Source organism: Vicugna pacos, chromosome 5 (assembly GCF_048564905.1).
Source record: "Vicugna pacos chromosome 5, VicPac4, whole genome shotgun sequence".
Classification (NCBI taxonomy): Eukaryota; Metazoa; Chordata; class Mammalia; order Artiodactyla; family Camelidae; genus Vicugna; species Vicugna pacos.
In genome coordinates, this window is record NC_132991.1 from 23,177,154 (window position 1) to 23,204,500 (window position 27,347).

General features: G+C 35.3%; 1 protein-coding gene across 10 annotated transcripts in view; it reads right to left on the reverse strand.

Moving 5' to 3' along the window:
• Nucleotides 1–27,347, reverse strand: part of GTDC1 (glycosyltransferase like domain containing 1) — a 344,764-nt gene that overhangs the window by 201,367 nt on the left and 116,050 nt on the right. The window contains exon 1 of one of the 10 annotated variants that reach the window (XM_072960924.1): nucleotides 21,388–21,418. The exons of the other annotated variants lie outside the window; for them this stretch is intronic. The gene's annotated coding sequence lies outside the window, so the exon portion shown is untranslated. Of the gene's footprint in view, nucleotides 1–21,387; nucleotides 21,419–27,347 lie in introns of those variants that run through there. 10 annotated transcript variants of the gene reach the window in all.

Consider the following 27,347-nt stretch of genomic DNA (forward strand, 5'->3'; position numbering starts at 1 on the left):
ATGTAAGACTGGATACACAGAAAAAACTATAAGGAAGTAAAACTATAAGGTATAATAGCAACTGTATTTATGGATTTTCATATTTTATCTCCAAGTGTTATATTGTGCAATTATATATTACTTTTATAATTAAAAAATGAAAAGTATTAATAATAAACCTTTTCATAGTAAGCATGCCTGGTACCTTTCGCATTATTTGATTAAAATAATTTCCATTTACAATATATTTCTTGGATAAAGAGCAAAGTATTTATATGTGCTGTTACACATTGAAGTCCTTACAAAATCTCCTAAAATTGGTAATCTCTACAACTAATTTGTACATAACTATAAGATACAGTTAACCTGGAGAGACAATTTAATTTTTTTAAATTTGTTTAAATTCCCTTTCTTTCAAATATAAGGAATATGTGCTAATATCACCTTTATACAGCAGTAGGGAAAATTAAATCAACAGTATTATTGTAGTGTGTTACACGGCAAATTATTTGGGAAAAAGGGTTAGAGACTGCATTTTTTTAAAAGGCAAGAATCATGTCATTTCCATACTTTGTAAAACTCCACAACGCAGAGATATACTGTTTATTTACCAGCTGCATTCACTATCATGTAAACTAGGGCTATGGTTCAGAACACGGACTTTAAAGGCAGAGACCACCTGACTATACCGTTGATTCTTAAGGCAGACTACCTGGGTGGATCATGGACTCTGAGAGCAGATTACCTGAGTCTATCGTGGAACCTAAGGGCAGTCTACCTGGGTCAACCATGTGCGCTGGGGGCAGACTAACTGCTTCACTGACTAGTAGCTATGTGATCTTGGGCAAGTTGGCTTACCCTTTGTTTGCCTCAGTTTCCTGTGTTAAATGGGGCTGATAACATTATTCCACTAACAGGGTGGTGTGAGAATAGGTAAAGTGCTTAGACTAGCAATTGGGAAGTTGTAAAAATCATATAAATATTAGAAACTATTTTCCATTGTTATTAATCAATTTTGTTTTGGAAATGAAATTCCATTTAAATGATGAATAGAAATTCAAAACTGCAATATTTCTGAGTTTCTTTATTCATCATTCTATAGTTTATAGTTTTACTTTTTGTTTTCATCGTACGAGACGGCACTTACCAAATTATTACTGGAAAACTCTCCTACAAATGACCAGCATTAGACTTAATTACTCCTGATCTTTGGGCAATAACTTCCTAGAATCTACTGAAAGAACATTTTGTCAGTTTTCCTTCCAAACACAGTGTGTGATGATCCAATTTGGTTAAACTTTGGATTGCTGGCAATTGTAAACTCAACTGGGAGTAATTTTTCTCCCTAGATGACTTGTGCTTGAGCTAGGAGAGAAAAAATTAAATTCTTTTTATTGCCAAAATCATTATATGGATGGCCTTTGAAGGCTTTTGCAATGAATTCAATGTCCTGTATACACTAGCCACCCAATTCTAAGAACTCCAAGTAAATGATCTTTCAATTCAGTTCAAATAATATTTTGATATGCTACTTTGGTGCTAGGATTAAGATATGGGGGGAAAATATATAATGTTCTAAAAAGATACTGGTTATATTCATACTTCAATATTTTTAAGTATGTTTCAGGTCATTCAAAGTTAAGCAAATCATACAAGTACAGTTCATCTTACATTTTGGTTCTTGGGTAGTTTGCTCAGTGCACACTGAGTATATTCATATTAATCATGAACATGATGCTAACACTACAGAGAATGTCCATCCTCAGTTTCAGTGCCACTTACAGGCTAATGGAGCCCAGATTTGGGTTTCAAACACAGACTTCCCATCTAAATTTTAGATATTCAACTATCTGTTGGAAATCTTTGTGTGAATAGCACACTGGCACCTAAAATTCAAAAGGCCCAAAGTAGAACTCATCATAATAAACATGTTTCATAATAATATTCCATAATAAACATAATCCAATAAACATGTTTGTATTTATTGTTACAGCTGAAGGCACAACCATCCACCAGAAACCTGAGTCCTCCCTGCCTTTGACTCACTCTCCCTAAATTTTCATAAATAATCTATTAATGAATCCTGTCCATTTTATTTCCTGAATATTTCTCAAGTCTTCCCATCAGTTTCACCCTTCTTCTTGTTTACATAGTGAAGCCTGGTTTACTGCAAAATCTACCTAGCTAACCTAGCTATTTCCAAGCCTGACTTCCCAGCAAGTTCATCTTACACCTAGCTAGAAGAACCATATATCGAGAATGTAAAATCCGGCCAAGTCATCCCCTACATAAAACTCAAAACCCTGAAATTAGTATGTGAAATGTCAATCTGCACTGATCTCCATCTTGATCTGCAAGCTCCTCTCCTGCCCAGTATCACACTTGGAGCTTGAAGAAGAATGAAATGGCTATGGTTCCTTACACGTGCCAGTTTGTGCCTTTGCTTATTGCTACACAATGTGCATGGCATGCCACTGTTCCCTTCTTCAAATCAACCCACTAACTCTTCTGCGTCACTTAAGAATCAACTGTCATCACCCTTCCAAGGCTTCCTAAATCCTTCTGCTAACACCTGATTTGGATTATGTACTCCCTGTTGAGTGTTCCAATATCTTTGCATTTACCCAACTAGAATATAATTTTTTTATTATCTGTCTTTGACTAATCAACCAAGATCTTGAAGGTGAGACTTTATCTTACTCACCCATTTTTGTATCCCCAGTTTCTGGTCATTGAGATTAATATGTTGATCGTCTATGTGTATATGTAAATATATATATTAAATCTTCATTATCACATATCAAATTTTTGACATGAACAAAATGAATACAAATTAACGAGCATGAACATACAGCACTTTTACTATGACAGTTTTTTTGCTTGATAAGCTCAAGAAAAACCTACAAATTCTCTGTTATTTCCTTTTATTCATTTATATTGAAGTCAGACTGTTGATTTTACCTTCTTTGTAATAGTGATTCTAACATTCTCCAGACCCCACAAGTGGATTCCTAGTTCTTGCATATCAGAACCAAGTGCCCTGCCATTCTTTCTCTTCACCACGTATCCTGTGCTTTGGCCACAACAGACTCCTCACCACTGCCCCAAGCACAAGTGTCTGTGCCTTGGACTCTGCATAAAATACTATTCCTTCCTATTTTCCTGTCAAACATATAATCCCATAAAATTCAGTCCTCCTGCCCTGGGCACTCTGAGTCATTCTATCTGGATCTTATTTTTATAAATCTTTGTACATATCTCTGGCACAGCATTCATTCCCTTTGAGATGCAGTGTGCCTCTCGGTCTTTGCACTAAGCACATCTTCCCTTTTCCTGTAAAAGAGAAGTTCTTTAAGGATTAACTGAATGTACTCTAGATTAATTCATCCCTATTCCTATTCCCATCCATTAGAACTATTGAAAGGATCTGTCTTTAGCCACATGCTCTCCCCCTTAAACAAACAGTCCGCATGAATACACAATCATCCTTCAGCTTCACAAATGATTTCAAATGCAGAATCTCCAGCTTGCACTAAACTCCAGTCCTCTTATTTCCAGTGACCCTCAAAAAAATGCCTACTTGCTATTACTTTAAACTCAGTATACTAATATTGGGCTGATTCATCCTTTTCTTCCCCTATCATTTCTTGCCCTTCTCAACTTCTCCCTTTCTGCCAAGAACATAGGTTTATGCTAGATCCGTAGGGTAGAGTTAGAGGCATTTTTTTAAATTATTATTCCCCTCCTCTTAACTCCTATAACAAAGTATCACCAAGCTGTGATAATTTTTAGTATAGAGAAAGATGCTAAATTTTCCTCTTCTCCCTCCATCCAACATTGGGTTTTCGTCAGTTCAGACCACAAGAACTGAATACCCTCTTAAATAATTTCCCTGTCTTCCACCCCTTTCTAACATATTGCCTCCATGTTAATTTTACCAAAATACACTATGACTAACTCAATCTGCCAAACTCTTTGAAAAATTACCTGGCTTTAAAGAAAATGAGAACAAGAGACCAATTTAGGTTATTTTAAAGCAAAACATTAGGTAATTCTCATCCTCAAACTCTTTTAAATTAAAGCCTGGTTAATGGGTAGAACTCTGGGTTTCTCGGATTTCAGCCTACTACTTATTTCATCGTTTAAAACGATGGAGTTACTTTCTGAGAAAAGTCCCGGCCCTGCCAGCAGATCCTTCTGCAGCTTAAAAATATAAAAGTAAAAATCTGGCTTATAACACAACACCATCTTTGGCAACTACAAAAGTAGGAATTGTAGCATATGGATCTTCCTTTAGTCAACACAGAATACCAATACCTCAGATATGTGCTAATGACCTGAAGATTATTTGCTCTAATACATACTAAAATATTTATAGATGAAATAATATGATATACAAGATTTGCTTCAAAATAATCCAGTGTAGGGGAGAAGAGAATGAAGCAGGAGGGGGCACAGATGAGATAAGATTGATCACGAGCTGAAGACTATTGAAGCTGTGTGATGGGAACTTACAGATTTATGATAATACTATTCCTACATTCATGTTTGAATTTTTTCAACAGAAAGTTAAAATAAATTTGAAATCAAATGCTATAAAACATCATCAGCATTTACTATGGATAATGGAGCTCTAGGTGATTATTTTCTTCTCTAAATATTCTTTTTAGTTTTCTAAAATGAACAAGAATTACTTTAAGAAAGTTATAAAATGCTAAAATTAAAAAAAACAACAACTATGCTCTCTGCATCAATTAAGCCTTTTCTTACTCAAGTAATATTTGAAAGGGATGTGATAATTATTCATTCCTTAGGGTTACTGAAACTTTACCATTTTATCAAATGAAAAGACCACTAAGCTACGTACCTCCACGATTTCATTCTGGTACTCAGTAGGACTGTCTTTGTAAGAAAAATAATTAGCCTGTTCTCACTTTTACCGAGGGATGTTCCATGAACCAATATAATAGAAAACATGCCCACATTTTTAAAGAAAAATATCCATTATTATATCCAAAGTCTTTTATAATAAAGATCTACCTAACAGAGTCCACTTAGAACTATGGGTTTTGACACGAACTACACATTAGAATCACCTGAGAGATGTCAAAACTCCTGATGCCCAGGCCACACCCAAGACCCTCTAAATCAGAATCAGAGGAGGAGACATCCAGGCGTCAGTACTTCTGAATGCTCCTAGAAGATTCCAGGGTACAGTCAACGTTGAGGGATGCTGTTTTAAAACTATATAAACTGGTGATAGATTGTTAATTTTTTTTATTACACAAATTTTCAAGCACACACAAAAACAGCATAAGCCCCGTGTATCCAACACACAACTTCAACAGCTATCAATATTTTTGCCAAGGTTGGTTCAACTATCCCTCCCCTTTATTTTTATTTATTTATTTTTTGCTGGAAAATTTTAAAGCAAATGTCAGAAGTAAGATCATTTCATCTTTCAGCACTGCAGTATGCAAACATTGTTTCTTATGATTAACTGACTTAATTCCTTTTTATTAGACAACAAGAGGCTTTGATGAGCTTAGTTTTTTTTTGTTCAAATGGATTAAGTTTCCTTAAATTAGAATTTCTAAAATATCCATGTTTCCTCTCTCCTTCTGTTATAACTTGGATTTTTTTTTTGCTTTTGTTTTAATGGTTTTCAGTTAAATTGTATATGTGCATTTTAATGAAAAACAGATCTTTGATGGCAGAGGTTTTAAATGCATCCTCATATTACTGTCCTCTCAAGAAGATATACGATACCTACTCTGCCTATTAAACCATGTCAAATCCCTCAATTTGACTTCATTAATAATGTGTATTTTTCCTCATAATAAAAGTAATGTATATTCATTATAATTTGGAAAATACACAAATAGAAATGGAAAAAAATAACATCACTTAAATTTCTAAAACCTGTATCTAACAAAGTTTTACATTTTGCATATTGTATCCCAGGGTTTTTTCCTAAACACATAAACACATTTTTACAAAATTGAGATTGTACTATATGGATCAGTTTCATAATATAATTTTTACTTAAGATTCTCATGAATATATTCCAAGTCTTTAAATCTTTAAAAACATGATATTTAAGAATTATGAAATTAATACTCCACTATATGAATGTACTGTAATTTACTAAAGTGTTCCCTTATAACTTGGACAGTGGATTACTTTCCAGTGATTACACATAATTCTTTGTTGATAATTCTAATCATCCTTTTTTTAAAAACAGTGAAGAGTCTGAAATTTGGCCCTACTTTCAAGTTAACAAGTTAGTCTACCACAGTTTTCTGGATGCTGGCAGCAAACTTGACACTCCTGGGTCAAACAAAGGGCTTACTACTCAGGACACAGTAAGTAGCATGAGTTTCTCATTCACATTGGTTGTCCCTGGCCCCCAAGGCCCACCAAGGTAATGTGGAGTGGCCCAGACAGATGATGCCCAGGCGGGGGTCTGCATCACCGCTGAGATACCGTGAGCTTAGGAAACCCAAATCTTGCATAATGAGCTGCAAGGGAACTTGCTCAAACTTTGCACCATAGAGGCATTATCTTTACTATACTTGGACAATAAATAAGTCAGCCATCTGATCGGAAGAGAGAGAGAGATTATCTGTATATTCCAATACTGGTTTGCTACAAACCTCCTTGAAAAAATAGTCCAGGACAAAAAGGCATTTAATGTCTCTGCTTGCAAGCCATCCAGAAACGTGAGGCACCATGAATAACTGTCTCCCAACATTCTTTAGGACGAGTATGTAGAAGGTGATTACTGAAAATTCTTGACAGAAAATATATTAAAATACTATTTTCTAGAAAGACTGAACCACTTAATACTTGCATCTATAACATATGGATACCTCTGCCTCCATTTCAAAAGCTTCCATGATTTCAACCTTCCTTAACTTTTCCTGTCCTACTGTTTCCACAAAATGCACCATATTAATCAGAAGCAGAACAGCACAGTGATTAAGAAGAGAGACTCTGAAGCCAGAAAGCTGGGTTTAAATAGCAGTACCACTATTTACTAGCTATGAGAGCTGGAATGGGTCACTTAACAAATGTGTGTCTCAGTTTCTTCAACTCAAAAGTTAAGATGATAAGCACCTTACTAATTATTAATACAGCTATGAAATGTGCTAATACACAGAGAGCAGACACTTGGAACAGTGTCTGGAAAGTAGTAAATGCTATCTAAGTGTGAGCTATAATTATGATGTCTGTCTGCTCTTCCATGTCCAGCCCAGTCCCACCTACTCTTCAAAGTGAAGTCAGATACCAAATGTCTCCATAAAAACAAATGACCTAGCAATTGTACTCCAAATCGCTGAACTTTTTCACTACATATTCAGAGGTCTAGGTTGGCCAGGTGTCTTCTGTTTTTAATGCTTCATAACTTTAAGCTTAATGACAGCAGTAAAAGGCTTCTAGCATTTACAAGAATCTCTAACCTTCTTGATCCTACCAGTGTCAAAATAATTCAGCCCAAACTCTGATGACTGAAAATGAAAATCTTTATACATCAATTAAGAACTGAATTTTTTTTTAGAAAGTAAATCAATAACATTTTGTGGGCTGATAGGCAGTCAATTAAAACAGTGCTGAACATATCAATATTTGGGTGAAATATTTTTTAACAAAATGTTTCCTATACTGTATATTGAGATAGTAGAAATCACAGACACTCAAACCACTAGAGAATACTGGAATTCAGCATGATAAAGGTGACACCACATTGATCCAGGAAAAAATTAATAAAGTGGGAGGCCAAATAATTTGGGGAACAAAACCATCAGACTGAAATAAAAACCAGATAACAAATACCAAAAACTTGCAATTTCTTAAAATAAAAACATATACTTCATGATTGTATCTTCATCACAGTAGGCATTTGGAAAACCAGAACTATACCTATTTTGACACAAAGTTAAAAGTGATATTATGATTATAAAGATATATCTTAAAATTGTATGTCTCCAGAGTTTTCAAAGTATTTTTATATATACAATGTAAAATTAAAGATTATTGAAAAAACTTATCAGAAGGAAAGCACAAGTATTCTTTATTTTCTACTAGCATTTAAAACTAGAGTTGATATCCACAGTCAAAAATAAAAAAATTTTTATACTAAGACATAGTTGTATTTAGAATGTTGGAAATCATGCTAAATATTATTTTAAATAATTTAAATTACTTAAAGTCAATTTAACATATTTTTATTTTAATAATTTTATTACAATTTTAATAATTTAACTATTGTAACACACTTCTTCATTGAATATGACACACTCAGGTTATTGTCTCGTTAAAGGACTTCTCAAGAAGCTCAAATTAGTTTGAGCTTAACATGCTCAAAAAGTTATGAAGGAAAAGAGTGGGAGATGAAATTAAAAAGAACTAAACTTTGTATTTTGATTTAATTGTCACCACTTAAAGTAGGGATGCACAAATATATGCACACCTTAGCGCATATTTGGGGGAAACAGATGGATGTATACTCCTCACTTAAGATGACAACCCTGGAGGAATCCAAAATTGATGAAGAAAGTACTGGATGAGGGGTATCTAATGCCCCAAATGACACCAAATGAAGCTCCTTACTTGCTTTCTTTTCTCTTCTCAACTCTTTTTTTTCTCTTTCAGGTAAAACTCATTATTTTACTTTTGAGTATTTTATTTGTTTGTTTTTTATTTCTTAAAAATGTATTAGTTTCAGATGTACAACATAATGATTTGACAAAATGAGTACCAAAATAAGTCTAGTTAACATCTATCACCACATATAATTACAATTCTTTTTTCTTCTTATGATGAGGGTTTTTTTTTTTAAGATCTACTGTTAGCAACTTTCAAATATAGAATACATTATTACTAACTATGGTCATGATGCTATATGCTATATCCCCAGTTCTTATTTGTTTTAGTCTGACCATCTCTGTTAGCTTTGTTTTTGAGTGATATTTTCACTGAGTATAGAATTCTAGGTTGAGAGTTCTTGGTTTTCTTTCAGTCCTTTGAAGATGTTGCTCCACTGGCTTCCCCTTGAGATGTTTTCAATGAGAAATCTACTGTAGTGTTTAACATTGTTCTTCCGGCATAACCCAATATTGTTTTTTTTTTAAATCCAGATACGTTTAAGTTATTCTCCTAAACATTAGTTGAGAGAACAGAGTCTAAAGTTACTCCCATGACCCACCTCCTTGTAGTCATGCCTTGTGTAATCCCTTTGAGTACAGGCAGGACCAGTTACTTGCCTCTAAAGCAAAGGTGACAAGATGTATGTGCTTATATTACATAAGACTGTATCATCTTGCCCTCTTCCTTTCTGGTTTTGAGAATATAAGGAGCCATGTTGGGACAGTCCACAGGGCAAGGGAATGAGGGTGGTCTCTGGCCAAAAACAAGCAAGAAACTGAAGCCCTTAGTCCAACAGCTCACAAGTAAGTGAATACCACTAACAATCACATGAGTTTGAAAACAGAACCTTCCCCAGCTGAGGCCCAGTTGAAACCACAGCCCTGACTCGATCATGAGGTTTTCCAGTCTGGCTGTTGGAAATGGATGCTACTCATGGCCTTTTGTGAGCAATGGGCATTATTTCTTGTAGTTTTCTCACATGGTTCTTTCTTTGGCTGTGGAAGTTTCTTAACACACATGTGCCAATCTGCACTCAGATAAATGATCAACTGGGACCCTCTACAGATTTGAGGTCTCTCTTTGAGATGCTCTCCCTATTCCAATGTTATTTTTCTATCTATCCAGGCTCCTACCTCTATCTCGTCAATGCCAGGGATCCAATCAGTCTCGCCCTGGATTCCTCCTCCTTACATCAGGGCCTAGAAACCCTTCCAAGGTAAACAAGCTTGGGCAATCATAGAGCCCACCTAATTTCTTGGCCTTCCCTCAGGGATCACTGTCTTTTGTTGCTTGATGTCCCGTGTCTTGAATGTCTCTCTCTCTCTCTCTTTCTCTCTCTAAGTGTATATATATATATATATATATATATATATATATATATATATATACACACATATATATATACACACACACATAGAGAGAGAGAGAGAGAGTCAGTTTACAATGTTGTGTTAATTTCTGGCGTATAGCACAATTTTATCCATTTTCTGTTTGTTTTAGGTGGAAAAGTAAATCTAGTTACTGTTATTTCACATTGGTTGGAGGCAGAAGTCTTCCAATAAGTACATTTAGCCACAGAATCAAAACCAAAACCAATGTGAGAATTAAGGCAGCAAAATAGAACATAAAAAGGTATTTGCTCTGATCATGTAGATATAATACAACTGTAGAAAGAAAAATAAAGGAAATTTGGGAGATAGAGTAGATTCAACTCTGCCTTAACCATAGTAACTGTTAGTGTTCAGAAATTCTTGAAAACTCACAAATCAAACAATACAAGTATATGTGTATCGAAGGAGTATATTGGGAAAAAATAAGAAAGATAATGTTAAAATCAGACAGTAGAGAAAGCAAAATGGACAAGAAAGTGGGGACACATTAATTTTATCATTATTCTTTGGAAAAAACTAATAGATACTATCCCAAGAATTAGAGAACTTAGGGGGTCATGTAAATGTATAATTATGAAGGCAAACAGTAGGGAATAAATGTAAACCTTCCTAAAGATCAAAAGAACTATACATATACTCATAATTTTGTAAGAAAAAAATGTTTTTTTAATACTTCAGAGGAAGTACAGTTGACCCTTGAACAATGCAGTTTAATCCGTTTATAACTTATAGTTGGCTCTCTGTATCTGAAGTTCTACCATACCCTTAGAGTCCACCAAACAAGGACTGTTAATACTGTACAATTTACTACTGAAAAATATCCCTGTATAAGTAGACCTGCACAGTTCAAACAAATGGTGTTCAAGGTTCAACTGTAGAGAATCTAAAAAACAAAACCAACAGGCACACACACACATACACAAAAGCAGATTTCTGTAAGAGAAATAAAGTTGCCCCTAAAAGAGATCCACTACTATCACCATCATCACCACCACCAACTCACCCCAAAATAAGGCACTAAAGAAGTTCACTGGTTTCACAGGGGAGTTCTACCAAAATTTTAAAGAGTAAATAAGTCCATTTACTTTTGAACTGGTATTAACAGGGGGTGGGGGAACTTCCAAATTATTTTATTTTTATGAAGTTAAGTATAACAAAACCAATACATGACAGGTGGACCTCAGTTAAAAATAGATGTCAAAGTCTGAAAAAAAATATTAGCAAACTAAATCCAACAGAAAATGAAAACAGAGTAAAACATCATGAACAAGTGATCTTTTTCCCAAAAATACAAGCATGGTTTGAATTAGTAAATCAATAAGATCCATCATTTTAATAACTTTGAAAAGAAAAACATCACATGATTATGAGTAGGCATTTAACCAAATTTAACAACTGTTCAGGATGTTTTTATTTTTAAAATAAGAATACATGATTTTTTTTTACTATAATAAAATATGTTCAGTTCAACTCAAAAGGCAGCATTGTACTTAGGAAGAAACACTAGTCAGCAACAAGACAGAATACTCACTGTTGCCACCGTTATTTAGCATTGTACTGCAGGGACTAGCCAACAGAATTAGACAAGAGAAAATAAAAATGAGAGGTATAAAAACTGGAAAGAAGTAGGTAATTTATCAGCTATGTGTGGATAAGATTAGAAAGCTCAAGACTGTCTATCAAAAAACTATTTATACAAACAATTAGAGAATTTAGTAAGCTTACAGAGGACAAAATTAATTTTTTATAAATCAAAATATTAATATATATATAAAATAAGCATTTAAAGAAAATATTGCATAAACAGTAGGACATACATACATAGATGAAATTTCCTAGGAATCAATTTAAGAAATATGCAAGTCCTCTATGAAGAAAATGTTAAAGTATGCCAAGGATGACTTGAATAAATGGTAAGCTGTATCACTACTTTGGAGAGGAAGAGTCAACATTACACAAACATCAATTCTCTTTGAGTTTGTTTATCTTGATCACAATTTTAAAGGGGTTTTTTTGTTTAAACCAGACAAATGGATTCTAATTTTCATGGATAAAGGCAATGAAAATAGAATAGCCAAGAAAACTCCAGGGATGGGGGCAGGATATGATCAATTGGAGATGGAAATTAACCCTAAAAGACATTAAACAATCTTTTGAAATCTTAAAAGTAGCAAGAATAACACTGGTTCAAAAGTAGACAGAGGCTAATGTAAAAGTTCAGAAATACAAAGAATACATACAGGAGTTAGCATTTTTGAAATCTTAAAAGTAGCAAGAATAACACTGGTTCAAAAGTAGACAGAGGCTAATGTAAAAGTTCAGAAATACAAAGAATACATACAGGAGTTAGCATAATGATAAAGTAACCTCTCAAAACAGAGATGAACAACCCAATAAATGGTGTTGAGCCAACTCGGTAGCCATTTGGAGAAAAAATAAACTGGGATCCAGACCAGCATGCAACAGGGCAAACTTCAAATGATTCAAATGTTTCAATACAAAAAATGTAACCATAGAAGTACTAAACAGCTTAATGTACCCCAGGAAATGACCTCCCCATAGGTCAGATTGCTATCCAATGGAAGTATGTGAGTCACAAATGCAAGAGATGTATCTGATTTAAAATTTTCTAGTAGCCATTATAAAAGGAAGGTATAATAGATGAAATCAATTTTAATAATACATTTTATTTAATTTGAGATACCTAAATTATTATTGACATATAATCAATAAAAATTATGAAAAATTTTGTATTCTTTACTGGAACTAAACATTTATAATTCCATGTCTATTTTACAGTTATAACATATCTCAGATCTGACTAGCCACATTTCACAGTCATCACAGCCATATGTGGCTGATGGCTACCGTATCAATTGGCAAGTCCTAAGAAGTGTAGCCTAAGTTCTATAAAGGTAGAGAACACTCCTATTTTCTTCATCTCAGTTCACCCACTGCCTACACAGTGCCTGGCATATATTTCTGTGAGAGAGAGGAGAGAAAGAGGAAGGAAAAAAAATACATCTTATTTGAGAAAAAAAGGCATTGGCATTGCAGAGGGGGGAAAAAAGCATTTGCTACATTCAAAGCCTTGGGTTCAAGTCTTGACTCTAAAATTTCCTAATGGGTAACTTGGGCAAATCACAACTTTCTGAACTTGATCTCTAAAAGATTTTTCATGCTTACCTACTGTTTAGGAGTTGCTATGAAGATGGAATGAGGTCATGCAGACATAGGTAAATTGTGAGGAACTTAATAAACATTACACATTGTTTCTAAGGTAAAAATCTATGATTATTGTTTCCAGAGGACACTATCTTCTTGTTTTGATCACTGTCACTCACCTATCTCCCACCCACAGACATGCAGGTTGAAATTCTGCAGCATGTTGGTTCACGTTCTATCCTGGGAAGACCAATATTTTGACTCATAAATTTGTGTTCAGTGCCTCACTCCAATATCGGCTATCTGCAGATACAAGTCTCTCTCCTTTAACTTGACAAAGAGAGGCTCTCCTGAGGTATCTCATATACCTGTATCCTACTGGGCTCCATCTGGTTTGCAGCATCTACTCTATAGGATAATCTTAGTCATCCTCTGATGTAGGCCGGAAACTGGTTACAACAGAAGCCAGAAAAGGAAAAGGGACCTGAAATCCTAAGATGCTCCTCAGAGAGATTTAGAGAGAGAATGGAGTTGGATACTAGAGACGAGCCCAATGAAGGTAGAAGAGTCAACAAGGACCTTCTGATCAAGAAGCTGGATTCAAGCTTGCCACATTTTCAGTGAGGACCTGCATCATATCCAAAAGCTAGCATTTCATTCACATCTCTCCCTGTTTCCTAACTGCTAACTTCTGGCTGCCTGGTAAAAAGAAGGAAGAGTCAGAGGAATATGTTATCTCCCCCCTAAGTTTCCCTGATTAAACGCCATCAAAGCTGACATTTGAATAAGCAAATTAGAAACAGAGATACTTAGAGGGGAGGGTATAGCTCGAGAGGTAGAGTGCATGCTTAGCATGCACGTGTCCTGGGTTCAATCCCTAGTATCTCCTCTAAAAAGTAAATAAATAAGTAAACCTAATTACCCCCCAAATAAATAAATAATTTTTAAATAGTATCAGTTATACTAAAAAAGAAAAAAGAATATATATATGCATACATACATTTGTATATATGTGCATATATAATTTAAAAAAAAAGAAAAAGAGGGACACTTAAATATATCCAGTCTTTCAGATTACCCTCAACCAGCCAGAGTGCCTGAGCTAAGTCTCCTGGATTAAAGTCACTTTGACAGCAAGTACCTGTCTAACTTCTGAGTGAAACACTCCTTTCATTTTCAGGTGATGCAGAATAATTTCTTGTTGACAGTAGAGTAGAAAGAGCCTAAGTCAGGAAACCTGGGTTCCTCAGCTGCCTGCCACTTAAAAGTGCCCTAAATTTGCACAAATACCTCAATCCCTCTCAGTACACTTCTATATATGTTAATTGATTATAATTAGGTTTTGCTTACACAATTGTTTTGAGAACATTCACTGCCACTTTACATAAAGCTTTCCTATTACATAGAATGGTTATGGGAGGCTAGTATGTTATTATTACAGTGATCTCTGGCATGGCTTATAAATAAACCACTGAGGAGGAAATTTAGAAGATACTGAGGTAGTGTTACTGTGAAAGAGCTGTATTAAAATACACAGATGATTTTATCATAGAGTTGCATGCATGCTAGCACATTCAGTGCCAAACTTCCAAGGATCTTCCTGTTTAATCTTGGTTTTCTAATGTGGTTTAGATATCTTTTTCTATACCAGGTGCATGATGCAATTAAGATGATTGTTCCTAAAGGTAACTAATAGAAGAAAAGTAAGCCATCCCTTTACTCCAATGCATGTTATGAACACAGTGTGGGTCAGGACACCTGGTCTACCTCAAAGGTGACGGTGGTCCTAATGTAAAGAAAGATTAGAGAAAGGTCTAAGATTAGACCTACAAAATTACCTACAGAACTCAGCGAGCATAATGAGACAACAATCACCTAGTTTTCCACAACTTGCACACAGGTTTCTTCCTGGATTCAACTCACAAGAAGGATTTAGTATTTACGTCTCCTTGAGATGGGGGCCTTTGTTCCCACCAGGACCTAAGAATAATTTTAAAGAGAGAAGAAAAGAACGATGTGCATTTTTAGAGTTCTTTGTTGTAAAGTGGGGTCCCTATGTTTCTTCAGAAAAATAATTTATTTTACTGTTCTCATTCACAAGAACTGAAGCATTTCCAGTGTTTGACGAGAAGAACACAAAGTTAGGAACATTGCTTACTGGATTTAGTTCTGTGAAGATGAAAACATACAATGGAAAAAAGAGAAAAAAGATAATCTTAAGGCCACAGATAACTGACTATATCTAAGTCAAAATTCCTTAAGGGAAGCCAAAAATGCTCTAGAAACTCACTGTTTTGTTTCTCTTTTTTTCTTTCTTCTTTTTTTTAACTTTTTTTTTTCTCTTCAGTTAGAAGATACGCAATTTGATTGATGGTATTTTTTCCACATTGGTGACATTTTAAATGGAAACCAAGATTTTTTGGGGGTGGTTGTAATAGCTCGATGAAATCTTTAACATGTGCCAAAATGTTTCATTAATGTAAGTCGGCCAAATAATCCTCTTGCCTTGTAAAAATATTTCTTTTTAAAAAATGCTTTCTGAGCTGTTAAAAAATTAGAGTACTCAGAGTTTAGCTACAAATATATGGGTTAATGTTGTACCTGTACTTCCTCAAAGCAAAGAGTAAAAAAGATGTGATTTTGATGAAGTTCTCAACTTTTTAACATCAATTACTATTTTTAAAGTCAGATGGTTATCAGTAACCTGGGATTCAACCAAGCAGCTGTGTTTCTCATTCAAAACAACTGCTTGCCCTTGTGAAGAGCGAGGTGGTTGCTGCCTTTAGGTTTGTGATATTTAGGTCATGGTGGCCAATGACTGGTGTGGATTCTCTTTTACTCTGCAAAGTATTTCTTTCTAGTTGAAGTGAAGAGCTGGTTCATGCTGGGTTAGTGATAACAATAAAGACGTGTGGTATTTACAAGTAGGAAAACTGCCTTTCCGTCAACAGAAAATTACATACTTAACATTAAAACAGAAAAGTATAGTGATGCACTGAGGTGAAAAATGGGGGAACCTTAACTAAATTACAGGGAAATTTCCATAACAGATTCACTAGTAATGCTGATTTAATAACGATTTCCTGTCATGAACTATATTTGTCATATACCGCCTCTCTGACATGACATTGTATTTAATGTTTTTGAGAGCCATGTTTTAATCAGATTAAACTCAAGGAAACCGATAGGTATCTGTTTGGCTCTTAGCTTCAGCTTCTGTTTCTTATTTAGTCACAAGACTATTACTGCTGGAATCTTTATAAACACATTTGCCGGGATTGCCACAAAGAGTGCAGCTTATGTTGTGAGGTCAGAAATATGTGTGCCAGTGGTTTTCATGATCTGTGCACAGAGTGCATTACAGAATTGTTTAATAAATTAAAGACAAGTGATGCAAAATGTGTTCCTTTCCCCTATGGGATTAAACATCTAAAAATACAATTTATTTTTAGATTCAAAAAATAGTTTCTTACGAACTAAGTAACCAGGAAGAATGTTCAAAGAAAGGTTGGTAGAATATTATTCATTATTCAAACATATTTACATAAAACTAAAATCTCCAACCATAAGCTCAATGTTCTTAAAACTAATTTATCTAATAAGCAATAATAATTTTGATAATCTATATAAGAGCTATGACATTACTTAAGATACAACATTCCAATATTACCAGTGAACATATCAAGCTGAACATTTTGAAAGAGCTCAGGAGGGCAAATTTCCCCTCCTTCAAATTCAGGCTCTTTGAAAAAAATGTTCCCTGGTTTGAGATTTCCCGTGGCAGATAATCTAGTAATAATCCAAGAGTGCCAGACTGAGCATTAGATAAGGATTAAGTCATGTACTAAAGACAGATTAGTGTTAAAAGTGAAAATTAGCAAAAAAAAGTATAAGAGAGAATTAAAAAGGAAGTAAAGACTGGCCTTTAACACTCCAATTCTCAACACATGAAAGTGCTTTCAGGCTTAGACGACTGCATAATGTATGCAACATGCAAAATCACTTTATGGTAGATATAATAACAGTATTTTTTTCATCCACATAAGTTGCCTACCTTTTCTTAATATAGTTGTTTCCTCAGTAAGTACCTGTGGCTTTGAAGCTTCCTCTTTAGAGTATCTTAAAACTGCTGCAGGGCACACTGATTAGCTGATAAAATATAATCAAGTGAACTGGTACTAAACTAAAAACTATACAGTAGCATCCACAGCGAGTTATCAGGGACATTTTTATGAAGCACACATTATATGAGAAAAGAGAATATTCTTCAATTATCTGTATACAAGACTAGGAAATCTTTGAGACTATCATTAATTAATGGTCAACAGGACTACTGCTGAAGTTTTTCTTGTAGGCACTGAAACACCGTATCTGAGTGTAAGAGGTCAAAGAAAAATTAAAGTCAATGCTCCTATTGAGATGCTTTTTAAAAACTGTTGTTATATATAGTTTCAGTCTGTATTCTTTTGGCTTAATATTGATAAAATATTTCATGAACAATTTACAGGTTGGGTTTCAGGTGAGCAGAATAAACACACTATTTATAAGCACAAGATATACTCTTAAACCAACTTTTAAAATTTCACTAGATCTTTCAACATTTGTTTGAAATCCTTACAAGATATTCATCTATTTGTGGCATCATATAGGTCTGTCTCCCCATCTGTCTATGTTTTTCGTGAAGACTAGTATCTGTTACATTTTTTCTTCCTTCCCCACTTTAGTAGCTATTCATTGGCCCACTACTATGTCATTTCTGTAATAGTTGTCCAACAGCATTTATCGATTATTTTTCAATAAAATACAAGCTCTCTTTTACAGGACAAGGGGACAAGTAATCAATGTATTTAATTTAATTTTGACTAAATTTAACTCTGTATGGTTGAAAAACTAATGTCATCAAAAACTATTATTGTCACAGTAAATAATTACCTTGGCAGCATGATGTAATACGAAAATCGAAAACACTGAATTTTCTAAGAGTAACATATATATGGTTATTCATCACAGCACTTCAGCCCTATCTTCCCAAAAGTAACCTTCATATGTTCCATGGCCAGATTTGCTATGAAATTCACATCTTGCATGTATGGACATCTTGAGGCATCCTTTTTTAACAGGATATCCTGACAACACCCCTTCCCCTCCCCACTCCACTTGGTAGCCTGACTCCAGCACATGCTCATCTGGTTCGACTAAAATCATTGCATTATTTGGCAGTGGTTTCTTCATACGTGGCGCTTGGAGCTCATTGAAGCTCAAACAGTACAGGAAATGCAAATCATGCAAACCACCCTCATGACGGCGACGTACAGTGGCGTGATTGAGCGGCAGTACGCACGACTCGTGGGCTGACCACATGAAAGGAGCCATTTAAAGACCAGATGAGCGAAAGCTGGGATAAGTTAGAGAGTATGTGTGAGCTTCAAAGCTGGCAGAATAGCATCCTTATTTAAAATAGAAGGGTTTTTTTATTATTATTTTTTATTAATAACACCTGCCCAAGTTCTTTACATTGCAGGAAGTTTACGGATGTAGAGTGAGGATATCGTGCACAAGTGGGACAATCTTTCCTTTTTAAATTCCAGGAATGGTAGAAGAGCGGAGTACTCGCCATTCTTCACAAGGTTTTCTCCAGTTGTTAACAATTATTGGAAATGTCTTCTTCCAGTGAACTTAAAGGAAAGAGAGAGAATCTCACACTGACCTACGTTGTTTGCTCATAATTCCTAAAGTGTCAGTTTAATTGCCACATGTTAATAAAATTAATTCCTCCCACAAAAACTAAGGAGCTACAATTCTCAGGAATTCTTCAACAAAAGCTTTGGGAGCAATACAGAATTTGCTATTACGAGAATATTTGAACAAGGCTAATACAGTAACTAGAACAGAAAAATGGCTATAGGAAGTTTTTCTTTTCTTCTTCAGAACTGATTGTTGTTTAGATGTTTCCAATTTACCACCAAGTAAAGAAAATGTGACTATTAACAGAAAAAATGCAATAACTTAAAATAATTAAAAGAAACATTCAATTTTATATGTTTGTTTGGCGTTTTAAATTATTTTCCAAAGCCCTTTAAGCAGGCTATTTCATTTGCATACAGACTTAAAAGCATCAAGAATTCCATTAAAGCACTGGCTCCCTTAACCCCTTATACCTTTAGCTAGGAGCTTAAATAAGTGAATGAGAAAGTTAGAAGTTTAAATAAAGGGGGAGAAAGGCCAACGCTTCTGGCCTAGGAATCAGAAATCCTAAGCATAAATAGACATATGATACTAAACTAATCACTGTCTGAAACTCAGCTTTCTCATACGTAAGAAAATGCTATCACCGCCCTTCCTGACTGCTTCAGAGTTTCATTGGGAACATGGGGTGATAACAGTATGTGAGAAAACTGTACAGTGCTATACAAACACAAAGTACTCACTGTATCAGGTACTAGGTTAGGCTCCGTAGCTACATTACCTCATGTGGTTTAATTTCATCTTCACAATACCACTGCAAGGTAAGTATTATTAGTCCCACTTTAAGAGATGAGAAAATTGAGGCTCACAAAAGTTAGGCAATTTCCCCGAAATCTTACGGCTAATAAATGGGAACATTAAGAGTATATATCAGATCATACATGGATCTGTATTCATACATTTGATAATCATCCACTGGGAGTCCCCATAACTCTTGATTAGTTGTCATCTTTTAAAGAGAAACTCAATGCTGACACCCTACAAAGTGGAATTAAGAAATGCAGAACTGCTCTAACTTTACCATCAGACACACAAGCTAGATATTTGGTGTTCTGAACTGGTCCATATTATTCCATCATGTGTACTTCTTTCTTAATTTATCTTACATATAGGCAAAGGCTACCCTATTTGACAACCAGAAAGAGTGCTAATGACCATAATCTCCTCTAAAGTCACCAAGAGCCACTGCCTTGGAATTTTAAACATTGGTTGGTGGTAAATTCTCACTGGATGCAATAAAAATAGGTAACTTTAAAGGCTTTCTGATAGCCAACTGTCTTCCTTTCCAAGCTAAGGAAAGCCACTTACTTGTATGGACAGCCACTAACAAGTGAGACTTAATTATTTGTTTTTTTGTTTTCATATAGGTTATGAAAGCCTATGGGAGAAAAGAGGTTAGATTACATTTTACAGTAAAATAAAACAGAAACCTATGAGCTTATAATTGCCTGTATTTGTCAAGAGAAGGATACAGACATAAGAAAGATAGCTGGCAGAAAAGAGCATATAATTATATACAAGTTGCAGGTAGGCAGTGTAATTTTGCTAGAGCAACCAATGATGGAGAAAAGTCAGTCATAGAACCCACTCAATAGGAAATATTCAGATCAGCTGAGACAGAGTGCTCATTCACAGCTAGGAAATCCATCAGCCTCCCCTACGCCATGTCAAAACCCAGAACAAGACGGACCAACAAAGCTGGTAGGAATGTGAATTATTGCTTCTGCCCTCATCTCTTGGAAGGCATCAAGGATCCCAGTGAAGAAACAAAATCTTGATCCATCTATAGGAAGCCTGATGCATGAATATTATGCTGTAATCTGAAGGTAAGAGATTTGAGAGGCATCATTCACATCATGTCCTGTTTCACAGGGAACAAATGTAAAAACCAGGCACCAAGGAGCCACAGGTTCAAGGATTTCAGAGATTATAACTGTAGTGGGGTGAAGTCTCTCCTTGTGAAATAAATTTAAAGTTGCATTCTGAGGAGGAAGCACTGAGGTGGACTGAATCAAGAAGCAAAGTACGTAAGCAAATGGATTTGAAAAAATTTGAAGTTTCCAGGTAAAATCAAACTAATAATCGGATTTGTGTGGGTTTTGCTTTCGTTTTCTTTTGAGTGAGGAGGGCAGAGTTCATTCCTCTTCAAATGCCCTACAACTCTTAACAATCCCACTGTCAGACTTTCCAGTTGGAAAACGAACCTGAATCTGCATCTCTTGAAGTTTGAGGCTGTTTTTCTCCATTTGCCTTCAGTGGCAAGAGAACATTATTGATTCATTAAATCATCCCTTACTTTTGCCTTTAAATTATTTCCAATTCTTTCAGTATTTATATTTGAGTCCATTATTGATTTTCATCAGTGTCCTCTAGGTGCTATCAAATTTGTCACATTACATTCACATTATAGAATTCAATACTAAATACTCAGGACCCACCCAGAAATGCCATCACCTACCTCTGGTTTTCAACAATTCACTTAACCTTTTCAGACCTCTGTTTCCTCAGCTGTAAAATGACAGCAATTTGATTAGAAGAGCTTTAAAGTCTTAACTATATTAATATCTGTCACATTATCATATCAGGTACAAATATGTAAAAACACTAATTAATAAGGAAAAAACCAACTGGCATCACAAAAGACTCTATAAAGGAATTAACATTTTTTAACTCATTATTTATCAACATTTTTATAATTAACATTTTGCCCATACCACCCTGTAGAGTATAGTTAAGTCTCTGAAACTTTTTTGTTGCCTTTACTGGTACACTGAAGATAATACATCCCACTTTCTCATGGAAGAAATGGGCTATATGATTTCTTACTGTTTCCTCTGGTTCCAGGATGAATGACTATACTATGGCTTACTGTGTGTACATAATGGTACCAGGCAGTCCTTTACTTAACAAAAATGTACTGAAAGCCTAGAAAGTAACAGGCACGATATGATATAGTGAATTCAAAGGTGATGGTGCAGGTTGAACTGTGTCCTCCAAAAAGATATATTCAAGTCCTAACTCCTGGTAATCAAGTTAAGATGAGGTCATATCAAGTTAGTATGGGCTCTACATCCAATGACTTCCATCCTTACAAGAATAGAAAAGGACACAGAGATACACACATGGTAGAAGGTCATGTGACAACAGAGGCAGAGACTAGAAGGATTAGTTACAAGCCAAGAAATGTCCAAGATCGCAGGAGCCACCAGAAGCAGCTAGGCAGAGGCAAGAAAGGATTCTTCCCTTCGGCCTTCAGAGGTAGCACAGTCTTGCCAACACTTGATTTTTAGACTTCTAGCCTCAAGAATTGTGACAGAATAAATTCTGTAGTTACAGAAACCTTAGGATACTAATACAGATGATCACATCAGTACAATAAGAGATAGTCAGGCAAACAAAAAAGTTATTTAAAGAATTCCAAGAAATACGTTGTTTTAGTGAAACCAAAAAGACTGGCAACACCTAATATATACTTTTTTTTTAATTTAAGCTTTCATGAGATTGAAACATAGTGATTTTGACCAGGATAAACCACAGGCTACTATCTTAACCAACTCTAATTTACTTATTGAATTTTTGAAAATAGACAAACCACTTGACTTCTGAACATGTCAGTTTCCTGTCTTAGAAAGTGAGATTTGATATACATACTAATATACCATGCAAGAGTGAAAAGAAAATTGATGACATTTGCTGAATTCTTTGCAAATGGTAAATGTAATAATTATACAGGTAAGTAAACACATAGGAATAAAGATAGATAGATGATTTAGGGATAGATAAGGTATGGATATGGACTGTGGGTTACAAACTTCATGACCCTACAGGGAATTATTACATCTTGTCTCTCTCCCATCTCCAGACCAAACATACTCAACTGTTAAAAAAAAAATTATCTGACAATTTAAATCACAAGTAGTGGAAAAAAGTATAAAACAGCACATTCTTAAAAAGTATTTAGGAGAATATTATTAAGAACATTAAAAAATATTTTTTTAAAAACATAATTAAAATAATACAAAACAATCTATCCAGTCAGCATTTAATTAACAAGAACATTTCACTTCTTCAGGAAGATTTAAGTGGACAGAATGTTTCATGCTACTATAATTATCCATTAAAAGTAACAAAACAAAAAGAAAGGAAATACCCAGCAAGTGAAACAGAGCTAAGAGAATTACTGAGTTATATTTACACTTACAATCTTGAACTGGTGAAGATAAAGTATGATAGATAATACTATTATTTGCACTAAGCCCAGATAGTATATTTTAGACGAGCATTCTTAACCCTGCTTGCACCTTAGAAAGACCTGCAGGATATTTAAAAACAAATGTCAATGCTCAGGGCCCACCTCCAGGCAGCACAGACTTTGTCCTCACTACTCCAGAGGGCACTATTTATACAACGCAGTGCAACCTGTCAGAGGTAGGAATAAAAACTAAGTGAATACGAAGCATTAAAGATACTACATGAGCCACTCAGTCGACATCATTTAATCGTTTCTCAAATAAGCAGCCCCAGACCTCAGCTCTCTGGGCAAAAGGAAGCATCTATTGGGCAACCATTCAGTACACAGCATCCCTGGGCCCTGGGAGATAGACTTCTCTCTTCTCTGTTACATAATAGGGTCTCATTTTATAGTAAAAACAGCATTTGAAGGTTAAGAAGTATTTAATAATATTAAAGAATGACTTAGGATTTTTTTTATCAGGGTGATAAATGGTATTACAGCTATGTTTTATTTTTAAGAGATTTTATCATTTAGAGATACACAATGAAATACATAGACCTACAAGTGGAATGCCAGGAATTTGTTTCAATATTATCTGGAGAGGGAAGGAGTCAGGCAGAGTTTAAACAGAACAAGATTGGCCATTTATTTGTAATTGTTAAAGGGTAAATAGGTTCATTATCTATTTCCTCTACTTTTGTATATGTTTAAACTTTTCCATAGTGTGACCACTCATTCAAATCAAAAATAGGAAATGCAATGTGCCCACAGTAAGCAAGTTATCTTGAACAAAACAGAGAATATACTTAAAATGGATACAATCATCACAAGGAAAGGACAAGGCAATCATTCTTTAACCATATGAGTAAGAATGTATTTGCTGGAAAAATAACTGGGCAGTCACTGAAATCTTTCGATAATTGAATCAAGGTGATGCCAAGATGCTATTCCTCATGAAAATTGCTGGGAGATAGCTGAAGCAAAGGAACCAAAAGTACCTTTCATAACAGATCAAATATAGATAAAATCATATCCAGGAAGTATACACTCCAGGGACTTTATCTTAGCTGGAATAATACAATAAGCTACTAATAATCACTGATACCTTAATAGCAACTAGGTCAGGCTCTTTGAAGACCAAGGAACAGGGGCAACAGTTATCTCAAATAAAATGAGATCTCCCACAAGGTCTGAGACAGGAACTGGAACACTGTGCAGACAAGGTCTGGGGACCAGTTCTTCTCTCCATACCTCCTTCACACAGGACACAAGCTATCTTTCTCATGGTATCTCGTCTCTCTGTGCCCTGCTTTGTTTTTCCTAATCTACTTCCGCTTCCTGGTAGTTTCTGCTCTCTCATCACTTCTGTCCGCACATGACCATCAGGCATGTGGCCTCTCTAGGTTCTACCTCGGAAACCTAGGACTACCAAGTCCCACCACTGACTTCCCTGGTTTATCTATATTTCTTCATTCAAATTCCAAAGAAAAAGAAACCAATTGGCTTAAATGATTTTTTTTTCTCACAAGGACATGTCACACCTTACCTGCCTACCTATGATTTGGCTGTTCCTGGGTCACATCTCATTCCTAGTCAGCTGTAGCCATGAGGACAAGGTCATGTAAAAACATGGCTGCCTAAGAGCTTCTCATTTGGCAGCACCATGCCAACGAGGATGCCAGTCCAGGGATGCATTGGGGATGGAGAGACAGTGGGACAGTGGTGCAGAGCACTGTGCCCAAGCTGCTAGAAATAAATGAGGAAAAATTTAAGAGGGAAAGTTAAATTGGAAAAGAAGGCACCCCACGATACCCTGCCCTATGTGGAGTCTCCTCTACAGATGAATTCACTATAAGCAGATATGATTAATAACCTGAGCATATACTGAGAAGCAGATGATGGTTCTTACATTTTAAGAAAAAGCAGAGAAGACTTCTAACGCAAGAGAAGTTAGAAGAGAACTGATAGTAAGAGCAGTTATGGGTCTGGGCTACTGAGTCACAGAGGACTAGAGTGGATCCCATCTCTACTCCTTGGTGCTTGTATGAGGTTTGACAAATAATTAACTCCTCAGCTTCAGTTTTCTCATATAGTAAATGGTGGTAATAAGTTTAGCTCACAGGGTTATTGTAAGGTTTAATGAGGTAAACCAATTTAAAGCACTTACCAGGATCTGTCGGAGAGAAAGTGTTCAAACACTGGTGATTATGCTACATTTACACATTTCTGAAAAGTTTTAATAGAAGATCCAGATGAAAGGATTACAACAAGACATAAGACACTGTCACAGTATAAAAGTAGTGGAAAAGAGAAATGACATCAAGCAGCAAAATAATAACTAGTCAGAGTGACCTATAAGAGGTCGAGAAGGTTTCTGACCTCCAAACTGAGGTCAAAACTAATGCCAAGAAAGAGAGAGTGGTTAAAGGGATCAAAAGCAAGAAAGGGCTGAGAGAAGCAGGAAAAAAAAAAAAAAAGACATTAAAGTTGGCATTGAGAATGCCCCTGATGACATTCGTAATTTACTCCAGTTAAGTGCTAAATAGATGATTATAAAGGCAGAAATATAGTACAGTTGACCTTTGAACAACACAGGTTTGAACTGCACAGGCCCACTTACATGTGAATTTTTCCAATAAATATGAACAAAAATAAGTACAACTCGATCCTTGGTTGGTTGAATCTTCAGATGTGGAGCTGCAGACACAGAGAGCCAACTGCTAAGTTATACTCAGATTTTCGAGTTGGGCGAGGGTAACCCCGAGTTGTTCTAGGGTCAAATGTATATTGAACTGAAATGAAAGATATTTAGGACTTTCAGTAGAGAGGAATGGCGGAGAGGGTGGTCAAATTGATGACATTTCCAAAAAAATAGACAATGATAAAAGTAAAGTTTTTAGTGATGTGGAAGGAAGATGGTAAATAATTAAAATAAAAAGAGGAAGAGTTAGGAGAATATCCTGCTGTGGGATGGTTGAAAATGCTCCAAAGGGTCACAAAGGTCAAGCAATACTACCTGAAAAAACACTGGTGAAACTATTTCTACAAAGCAAACCATGTGAATTGGCACCACTGCCAAGTCAACAGGTAAGCCCCCAGGGAGTCTAAGCCGTTATTGTTCCTCCACTGCTCTCTTCTGTCATCATAATCTGTACACTTCCAAAAGGGTTCTGAGTTTTACCAGCTTATAGGAAGTTCATGTCTAATGACACCATTTTTTCCTCATTGCATTTGTATTCCCTAAAGGTTTTCTACCAGTAAACGAACAGCCGATAATCATTTTGTACATGTTGCCACTGTATCATGGAAAGAGAAAAGTCTCAGTATTTCCATCCTATAGTTCCTATTTATCACTTCAAGTTCTGCTTGATGTGCTTCAAACTCATTACAGCTACATCTTTTGCTACTTGAAAAAGAATCCAAAAGAGAAAAGTGAAAGCCACTAAAGCAGCCACCTTTTCCACTGCATGCAACAGGTAATTACATAACAAGCATGAGCTATTTCTACTAAAGTAAAGCAATATATTCATGCAAATATTTTTTAAAGTATTGAGCAGCTACTACATGCAGGACACTGAAATGGGTAGAACAAGGAAGAAAAAAGAAAAAGAAAAGCACGTAGAGAAACTGCTAAATAATGTCTTAAATGCTAGAAAACCAGCAAGCATTGTTTTTCTGTGCATCTCTAATCTGTAAATGAATACAACAGGAATACTGCACATAGCAAAGAGTATGTCTTATGGATTTTATTCATACGTCTTAGTATTATTTATTCATTCATCCAACAAATATTTACTGAACACTAAGAATTAAGACCTTGGGAATAGTTGTGAAAAAAGACAAAGCTTCTGCCCCCTCTAGGGAACTTAGAAATAATAATAAAATATTTCCTGGGCAAATTTATGATGATCTTTGCTTATAAATTTCAAGAAAAGGGAAATATTAAATACCATAAGACAAAATAATCTTAAAGTACACTTTGAATATTTGTTTTTGAATCTCAGTTGCTCAAAAGTTCGTGAGTTAGTTATCTGTTCCTTTACAAATCTTTCTTTTTCCTCTCCTCCACACATCCACTCACAGAATGACCAGTTTTCCTCGCCATTACTAACACTGTCCAAGGGTAGTGGAAGAGGTAACACAGCTTGGCAGTGATGAAGAGTAAAACATTATTAATAGTTATT